Source organism: Gossypium arboreum, chromosome 13 (assembly GCF_025698485.1).
Source record: "Gossypium arboreum isolate Shixiya-1 chromosome 13, ASM2569848v2, whole genome shotgun sequence".
Taxonomy (NCBI): Eukaryota; Viridiplantae; Streptophyta; class Magnoliopsida; order Malvales; family Malvaceae; genus Gossypium; species Gossypium arboreum.
In genome coordinates this window covers 110,418,481-110,428,851 of record NC_069082.1, presented here as the reverse complement: position 1 = coordinate 110,428,851, position 10,371 = coordinate 110,418,481, and the positions used below count along the sequence as shown (strand labels likewise).

At 36.2% G+C, this 10,371-nt stretch overlaps 1 non-coding gene across 1 annotated transcript; it reads left to right on the top strand.

Moving 5' to 3' along the window:
* Positions 1–107, top strand: LOC128287475 (small nucleolar RNA R71). Its single transcript, XR_008278175.1, has one exon. It is a non-coding gene; the product is annotated as a small nucleolar RNA R71 (small nucleolar RNA).
* The last annotated feature ends 10,264 nt before the right edge of the window (positions 108–10,371 follow it).

The window sequence follows — 10,371 nt, the reverse complement described above, 5'->3', positions numbered from 1 at the left end:
AATTTATGGTGAGGGCACATTCTCAATAAATCCTTATACCTCTCCCATGCATCATATAAAGTCTCTAAATCCATTTGTACAAAGGAAGAGATATCATTCCTCAATTTGGCTGTCTTAGTCGGTGGAAAGTACTTTGGCAAAAACTTATCGGTCATTTGATCCCAAGTAGTGATAGCACCTCGTGGTAGGGAGTTTAACTACTTCTTAGCCTTATTTTTCAAGGAGAAGGGGAATAACCGTAAGCGAATGGCATCATCAGAAATGCCATTTATGTTGAAAGTGTCACAGAATTCTAGGAAATTAGCCAAATCAGTATTTGGGTCTTCGTCCTGCAAACCATCAAACTGAACAAACTGTTGAATCATTTGAATAGTATTAGGTTTCATTTCAAAATTATTTGCAGCAATAGCAGGTCTAACAATACTCGATCCAGCCTTAGTTAAACTGGGCTTGGCATAATCGTACATAGTACGAGGAGCAAGGTTCGGAGTTACAGGATTTACAGCAACCACAGGAGGTAACTAATTATTATGATTTTCTGCCATCTCCTCAGTATTAATAATAATATCCTCCTGCTCTTCTATTGTACTTTGTTGACTTTGCCTTGCTTCTCTACGGTTTCTACGAGCTGTACTTTCGATCTCACTGTCGAATACTAGAGGTCCTGACGGGTTTCTTCTAGTCATAAACTAAAGGAACCTGACAGAAGCAAATAAAAGAAAAAGTTAGTAAATTAAAAGTAAAACAAAAAATAAAATAAAATAAATAAAAAATTGCTAAAGTAATAAAAATCTAGTGTTCCAATATTTTATTCCCCGACAACGGCGCCAAAAACTTGATGATTATTTTATAAATCACTAAACTAGACTACGATCACGACTAAGGTAAGCGCACCTATCGAATGGTAGTATAGCTATGGGGAGTCCAGAATATCATATCCACAATGACTAAAAGTACTAGTATTAACTATCTTTCTATTATTTAGCCTAAAATAAAAAGGGATTTGTTTTAATCTAAAATTAACTAAACTAATTAACTAATGAATACGAAAGAGAGCGAATTGGGAAAAATACTTGAAGAAAACTTTTAAGGAGGACAATACCCAGGAAAGAATCCACCTAGACTTCACTTATTATTCTGACTCTAAATCAAATGATTTATTCACTTGTCTTGATCCGTAGAAATCCCTAAATCATGTTAATATCTCTTTCGAGACTAAGAATAACTGACTCTAGGTTAATTAATTGAAATCTCTTTCTAATTAAACCCCTATCGTCGCATTAACTCGATCTATGGATTCCCTTATTAGATTTGACTCTAATCCGACAGATTTATGTCGTTCTATTTCTAGGACTGCATGCAACTCCGCTTAATTATGCTAGATCTACACTTAAACAGGGACTTTTGCTCCACTAAATAAGCACATCAAACTTGAATTAATATCCTGTAAATATTAAGGAAAGAATTAATAACATATAATTAAGAACAAGAACAAATATTTATCATATAATTCAGAAAATTAAATAATAAGATCCGTCATAGGTTTCATCCTCCCTAGGTATTTAAGGAGTTTAATTCAGAATGTAAAAGGAAAACATCTCAAATCTAGAAAAACAACAAGAAATAAAAATCCCAAATAAACTTCGAGAGAAATTGGAATAGAGATATTCAATCTTGAAGTGGATCTGCTTTCGAGATGATTCCAATAGCTTTCTTCGAGTAATTTCTGCTTTCTGCTCTGGTGCCCCATTAGGTCTTCTTCTAGTATGTATTTATAGACTTTTGAATGCTCACAAACCCTAAAAATTGGCTTTTTCTGCATGTTTGGGAAACAGGGAGCGATATCAACACGGACTGGCACATGGGTGCGTGGCCTGCCCGTGTGGATCACATAGGCGTGTGGTCTGCCCGTGTGGATCTTGAAAACTCTGATTTTGGCTTATTTTCACTCCTTTTGCTCTCAAATACTCTCCTAAGTATAGAAACATGAATTTAAGGGATTGGGAGCATCAAATTCACTAATTTACATCATTAATCATCCATAAACGCATTAAAAATGAGATTAAAATATGTTACATTTATGGTTTATGAACCTTCAGATAAGAAGGAAGGTTAAAGATACCAGTTGTATGGAAATGAAGAAAAGAATTACGCCGATTACAATAGGAATCCCCATAGTTTTTCCTATGATTATGACCTCAAACTTATGTATGGTACTTATAAGGCAACATTTTCGGGTATTCAAAAAGTTTAAGCTCGTGGCCGCGTAACGATATAGCTCCCCCATTATACTTTGATCCATGACCGTATAATGACCGTCAATTGAAACCTCTACATAGACTTCCACCCATGACTGTACAAAGCAAAGTAACCCTAAAACTCAACTTCCACAAGGTAGGTTTATAAAGTAATAGTCCCATCTTAGTAGGATATACGAAATGTATACATTTGAGAGTGATATCGTATCACTGATGACTCAAGACTACCTCAAACTAGAAATTATATTAATGATAAAAATTTTTAACACTGAAGCGAGGAAGAAAACAGAAAGAGAGAAATATTGTAAAGTAGAGGGATAGAGGCTAGAAGGGGAACCCCTTTTTATAGGCGTGAGAGAAGGGTGTGATTGCAAAGGAAAAAATATCATGGTCGAAAATGCATTGTAGGACTATCATTTTCATCAAATATCTTCAAAACATGTTTTAAATTTGCAAAAAAAATGAAAGTCACGTCTAGCTAGGCGCGCTTTCCTACCATGTTAGTAGGGAAGCTTGCCTAGCTAGACGGGTTTTCTCTAACATTTTCATAAAGTCTAAAAAATGTATCTGACCCCAAGAATCCCAGGTAAAATGTAAAGCATGTTTTGATGCACTGAATGCCCTTTGAAGCATGCGTCTGATTTTAATTAGTGATCTGAGAAACACATTTTCGAACACTGAAGAGTGTTTCATTACCATTACTCGATGAAAGCACATCCTCAAAAACGAATCTTGAACCATACGTTACCTCTCTCCTTGTTCTATTTTGCTATTAAAGCACCAAAATATTCAAAATTTAGGCACGCAACAAATTCATATCAAACATCTAAGAGTTGAGTTGCGAGAGTCGTATGCATTTGTTTGGATAATCGTTTGAAGATTTTTTTTGTTTTAAATATCCAATTCGCTTTAAATTGAAATGAGTCAATGAGTGAAATCTGTCATTTACTACGATGGTCAAATCTGTAATATAGAAGTCGATGTCGTATTTGCAAAATCCCAGACCGTCGAATTGGTTTTCAACCGTACCATTCAATTACTTGAGTTACAGATTAGAATAAGGAGGAAAATCAGGGGTTTGAGTTAGGGAAGAATTTTGAGCTTGCAATGTAGATATCTAAAATTGGTTATCTTCTTTAAGTACGAGCTATTTGATGTGAAATGTGAGCTCAAGTTGGGGGTTATAACAGCCCATTTTTCAGTGAAATAGGAACAGTGGTTTCGGGACCACACATCTGACCCAAAAATAAGGTTTATTTTTATTTCATTATAAGGTCTATATTATAATAGACATGCCATGTGAAAATTTTGAAATGAAAATTTTATCAATTAAGTGTTTAATTATGAGAAGCACTAAATTGCATAAAATGCAGAAGTTAAATTCTAGTAGCTATAAGGATCAAATAGCTATATGAAATTCAAAACTAGAGGTCCTTATATGGTAATTAGACCATTAAGAAAAGTATATAGATTTTTCTTAGTGACTCATCCATGGAATTATAGAAAAATGGCAATGACTAAATTAGAAATAGAAAAATAATTAAATTAATTAAGAGATGATAAAAGAAATCATCTTATTTTATGTCATGTTCAACCTAAAATTCTATAGAAATCCTAGAAGAGAGAAGGGAAACTTTCAAGGCTTAATTGGGTAAGTTTTCTTGTCTCGTTTTTAGTCATTTTGGTATTTTTGAAACCGGGATAGCTTAATCTATCTATTTGAGGGATTAATTTGAAAAGTTATCAAGGTATGAAAAATGGCTCATGGATGTATATGCTAGAAATTAGAAATTTATGGTAGAAAATGAAATATTATTGATAGATAAACAACTTTTACAAAGTGATTTTTGATGAAAACATGATTTAGGGACTAAAATAAAAAGTTATAAAATTTGATGAAAATTTTTGAAATTTTAAGAATACATATGCTGTAAAATTTGTAATGGGGCTTTGGTTAGGCTTGAAATAGGGAGTAATTTACACAAGTTTCATTTTCCGAGCCTAGGAACGAAATCAGAATTTATGGAAAAGTTAAGGGCAAAATGATAATTTTGCCTAAAATGTAAATTGAGTCCATTTAAATATGAAATGTGTGAAATTGATGGTTAAATTCATTTATATAGATCCAGGCAACACTAATTCGAGGTTAGATCGAGGAAAAGAAAAGGTTTCGGATTAATAAATTTCTAATGCGAACAAGTGCCGAGGTAAGTTCGTGTAACTTAATCGAGCATGTAATTATGTTAATTGAATGTTGTGTTCGTATGTAATGTGATTTATATTGATGTGTTTTACTTGTATACTATGATGGAAAATTTGATACATTCTTGAAATGGTGATAAAGGGTTAAGTCCCAATTGAATTCTGAATTCTGATGATTATATGCGCTTTCCCAAAACTAATAGTGTCCTGCATTTGTTGTGGATGGGATTTAGCTCAGACGAGTAATCCCATTGACCTTGTTATAGAAAGGATTTAGCCCGAATGAGTAATCCTGATATAATACCTCTCAAGCGTACGTTATGATTAGGGTTTAGCCTGGACTGGTAATCCTAATCGAGCTCCTTTGAGCTTATGTTATATAAAAGATTTAGCCTGGACTGGTAATGCTGTTATATGTGGCTCGAGAGAGTGTTTCTTGGTTAAGTGTCCTAATGGGGTACCCTTGAATAAGAAATTGACGGATTATTGAATTGTACACTTCGAGTGCACTACTTGAGCATCCATCGGAATTAAATGATTCAACGGATATAAAACCCTTGACATGGCATAAAAATCTTGAGATTAAAAGATAATGACTTGAAAGAATATTGCTTGATGAGCTCATCTATGTTACTTGATTGAAATTAAGATTTTGGTGACTAACATGTTTGATTGAATGTATGTGAATAGGCAATTTAGCCAATTAGATGGAAACATAGCATTGTATGCTTAGATTTAATAAACAAGATTGGTAAGTTTAGTTTTCGTTATACGAACTTATTAAGCATGTAATGCTTACTCCATTTATTTGTCCCTGTTTTATAGTGCTCGGAAGCTCGTGAAGGTTGGAAGATCATTGGAGCATCGTCACACCATCAACTAGTAATTTGGGGTATACTTAGTAAAAATCATTTTGGTATAATGGCATGTATTGGACAACTTGGCCAATAGTGGCTTGAAATGTTATTTTGTAACCTAGCCATTGGAATGGCTAGTGATGGTTCATTTTGGTATGATTAAGTATATTATTATGATATATATATATACACATGTGTTAATTTAAGAATATGTGATCAATGTTGTGAATGCCTAAGTTAATTCAAGGTAAGTTTATAACCATCTATGCATGTAATGAGATGCCTTGTTGAATGATGGAATTGTCTATTTTGAATGCTTAGATTGGTTGGTATTGGATGTGTGTTTCAAGTGTAGGTTTTGGGTGAAATTTTGGGTGAGAAATGAAGCTAGAAATGGCTTCATTTTGTCCACACGGGAAGACATACAGGCGTGTTTCTAGACCGTGTGTGACACATGACCTGGTAACATGGGCATGTGGTTAGGCCGTGTGTCTCCTGAACCTTAATTTTGAGAAATAGAATGCTCAGAATTGAGCAGACGAGTAGAGACACGGGCATGTGTCTCAGCCGTGTGTGCCACACGACCTAGAACACGGGTGTGTGTCATGGCCGTGTGAAACTTGCACCTAATTTCAAATTGAATTAATTGACCACACGGCCTAACACACGGGCATGTGGTATGGCCGTGTATGCAAGTCAGAGAGTTATACAGGGTCGAACAGGGCCTCTAACACGGATGTCCCAGGGTAACACGTACGTGTCCCTTGGACCACACGGTCGTGTGAGCCCTGCACCTTGAAAAATTTTGAAAAGTCTCGAAAATTTTTTAAAGTTCCTGATTAAGTCCCGACTCAATTCTAATGCTCGTATTGGGCCTCGATGGCCTAATCAAGGGACGTTATGAATTATCTCAGTAAATGAATAGTAAATTATAAGAATTATTTGTAAATGTTTCTAAATGTTTCGGTAATGCTCTAAAACCCTGTTCCGACGATGTTACGAGTTAAGGATGTTACAAAGGCGATTATATCATTGCATTGCTCAAGTGAAAATTCTATAACAGAGTTATATGTCGAGTTTGTCAAGGCTGATAGAACTAGTCTATCTTCAGCCACCGTTGCGACTAATGTTAAAACTGAAGTTGAAGCAGAAAGTCCTAGCACACGGTTGTGCGGTGGGTTCACTGGTTTGTTATAAAGCTCTTACTATAATGTCCTCGAACCATCAATGGGTAGATATTTCTCGATTTTCGATATCGATTTAAACTCTAGCAACAATTATTAGTCAGGGTATAAGCGTAACCTGAACCTCGACACTTGGGCATGAAATTCAATCAATATTTTTGATTTCAAATTTGATGGATCGATGTCCTTGGGCGAAAAAACTTATACGAGAGGGCCATCAACCTACACCGATTTGCAATTCGATACAAATTTTTTCGAGCACTTGGGGTATAAAAGAACAAATAACTTGCTCCTTACGATCAGGTCCGACCAGGGTAAATCCAACCATTTAGTTAAAGGTAATAATGAAGGCAGAAATTTGGAAGAAGATGCAGCTGAGGAAGAATGGGCAACAGATCCAGTTGATGGATCAGAGTCAAACCTCGATCCAATTTGAAAATTCAGTCCGGATCTTTAGAAGTAGCAACTTTTTTTGAACCAGAGTATGTTCCAACTGAACCAGAACCTTGTGGTTCTGACGATTACAGTTCTGACAATGCTCTGATTCTAAATCTACGATTTAAGGCATATGAGCCTCTGCCCTACATTACCAAACATCGACCTCTTCACCGAGGGTGGTTTAGACTTTCGCAGCTATTGCATAAAACACCTGACCATGAAAGCTCATTGTTAGATGTCCGAGTATTGAAATTTGGCATGGAATATCATAACAAAGATATTTTTCTAACTGCACTAAATTGGTATAGCTTTAAGAACGACGTGAACTATCATGTCACAAAATCTCGTTTTAGGAAATTTGAAGGAAAGCGCGCAATGTGAGACAGGAGGTGCAAATGGAAAACCATGGCATCTTTTCGAAAGAAGACATGCTTGTGGATTATAAAAAAATATTCTAGTCTATATACTTGTGTTGCAGAAGGTGTGCGATGCGATCACCCGGTATTTTGACAAAATGTGCCTTGATTGGGGTTTTTATTTTTCCCAATAATGTAACTTTAACTCGTATTTTGCAAGTGTAAGTTAGGATCATCCGAGACTAAACTCTGACATGATATCTGACATTATTCTACCTATAGTGAATGCGAGTTATATGATTCCTGTCCTGATGTTGATTACCAACATTCTTAACCAACACAATTACACGCCATTATACTATAAAATATGGGTTGTAAAATAAAAGATTATGGATAAGTTGCATAACGACTGGGACAGGTCATACAAGGATTTATGGTAATCGTATCAAGTACTAAACTGATACGTATCTGATTCTGTAATTGATCTAGAAACATACCCAGCGTACTTTAAGGATCATCTGATCCTTGAAAAAAGAGTACTCCACTGATTCTTTTGAATATTCGATTAATGTAGGAAAGCTTTCTAGAACTACAAGCCTTTGGTGTAAATTTACAGCACTTGACTGTACGAGAGATATGAGCATCGATTGTTGATGGTCATTGCCCAATATGTTAATCGAAAGGTTTCGCTAATAGCATTTGCAATAACTTCGAGAGAAAAGGCAAATGATTGAGATTTCTTCCTTAGCCAATTGTGTTGTCATGTTTGCCCCCAGCCCAACATATGTGTCATCTCCGATAAGAAACCGAAAACTTTGGCAACTATTGAATGACATGGTAGTGTTTGGGATCATGTACACCATAGGTACTGTATATGGCATGTCGGCTCCAACTTCTACTTAAAATGGTGTTCGAAAAGTGAGCGAGATTAAGTCATTGACATAGGTATGTAGTTGCCACTATTTCCACAATCATGTTATACAATATATCGTGAGTTGTTTGCATTCATGAGTATACTTGTCTCGATAGGGTACTAGCTCATCCAATATCATTTCTATGAAATGTTGTATAATTTGAATGCCATCAACAACTATAGTGGGACGTACCTCGCCAATACATCGTTTGAACAATGGATTCAATCGTATGATAGGGGTCTACGGTACGAACACATAAGGATGAACTTAGTCGAATGCATCGATTTTTTATTGAAGGACACTTGTCATTTATCGATAACCTCAGTTGTCAAAGAAATATACTTTCATTTACCTACTTTATTTCCAAAATGGGAGGCAGCATATGCTGGGCAGATTATGGGCGAACATGTTTGGTGCAAGGATGTAAAGAAAGTAATTAGATGAAATACAATGAGAGTGAACACTATGTATGTAATGTGTCATTCACATCGGAACCTACAATTTTTGGTCATGGTGTACGCTAAGCCCAACAAGGACATGTTAGGGGCATCATATCGTGTCGACCTACTAGAAGGGACTTGTGATTGTGGGAGAATCCAGATACTTCAATTCTCATGCGTACATATAATTGTCGCATGTGCGAATGTACGAATTCAGTACACGCCCTATATAAGTTACGTGTATAGAATGGAATGCATACACATTGTATGAAGACCTGACCGACCCATTCGAAATGAGAGTATGTGGTCGACAGTGTCCAGCACGCCATTTGAGCTGGCCCTGAACACTAACTTGCATCGTGTCCTAAAAAGTTGCCCGAATTCCACTCGAATAAACACCAATTTGGGTATTCGGGAGAGAGACAATCAACAGAGGTTATGCAGGTACTGTAGAAACCTAGGACATACGAATGCAACATGTTCTGTGTTCAGGGTTACATTGGGGACTCAACGTCACTAACATTCATTTTTTTGTATGATAAAAGATTGATTATAATGTTTCTTTTTTCTTGTGTAAATTTTATTAACTTGCATTTCAACTGTATTTGCCACCGTCCACTAACATTTACATAGTTTAGTAATTGTTATTTTAAGCACATCTTTAGGTACCAATTACAATTTCTCAGGGGCTTGAACTTTTTTCCATTTTTAAGAGTTACTCTCTGTACCTTTATTAATAATTAGTTTGTTAAAGGTGCCTATCCAAAGTTACATATTTCATATCAAATATTAAATATATGGAAATTTACGTATAATTTGCATTAGAATTTAACAAAGACAAATATAAGTTGCAATAGAAATATAAAAATGAATTATTGTTTCTTTATCGATGTCATCTATATTTATATCACAATAAATAAATAAATCATTAGCGTCGTCGGGCCGAATGTGTGCCGTAGAGTGATGGTTGATGGTTGTACGTAGGATTTCTATGCATAACTAGTGGTGTCAGCTCTTCTATTGGATCGTGACCAACATCCTCATGTTCCTCGTCTTCATCTCCACTCTTGTGTATATCTTTGAATGCATCGTCTCCACCCTTAGCCTCGTCTTCGTCTCCATTGCCTTCATCTGTGCTTGAGTGCAGTGCCATCCTAACCTCCCATCGCGTGTCCACCACTCCACGAGAAGGTGATTGCACTGATGACCCACCTCGATAAAATAATGACACGATGGCTGCTTGTGATATTATCGGCAAATAACTATACGATGTCACAAAATCTAGATATGTTGGTGTTGACTCAGCTATTGATGATAACATCGGTATCACCATCAGTGTCATCATAGATGGCTATACTTATGTTGATATTTGGGTTGACATTTGTATTGGCATTGACGTCGGCATTGATGTCAGCATCGACGTCAGCATAGAAGCGAAGAATGCTGGGGATGGAGGTGCCTTGAAATATGTACCTGCGAGAGGGGTAGAGGTAGGTTGCTGCGGTGGTGCATAGTGTTGTGCTTGTGAAAAATAACATGGGTTTAGTGAAATGAATAGGAATAAGTGGAGTGAAGTGATAGGGAATTAGCGTAGACATCGGTGGCGCATGTTGGGTCGGAGTCGATGACGAACCCATCGTGGCACCTCTTCCGGACCTACATTGCTAGGGCTCTCGTTGTTGCCTCTTTTGACAAACTTCCCTACTCCTCACCTCTATCGAT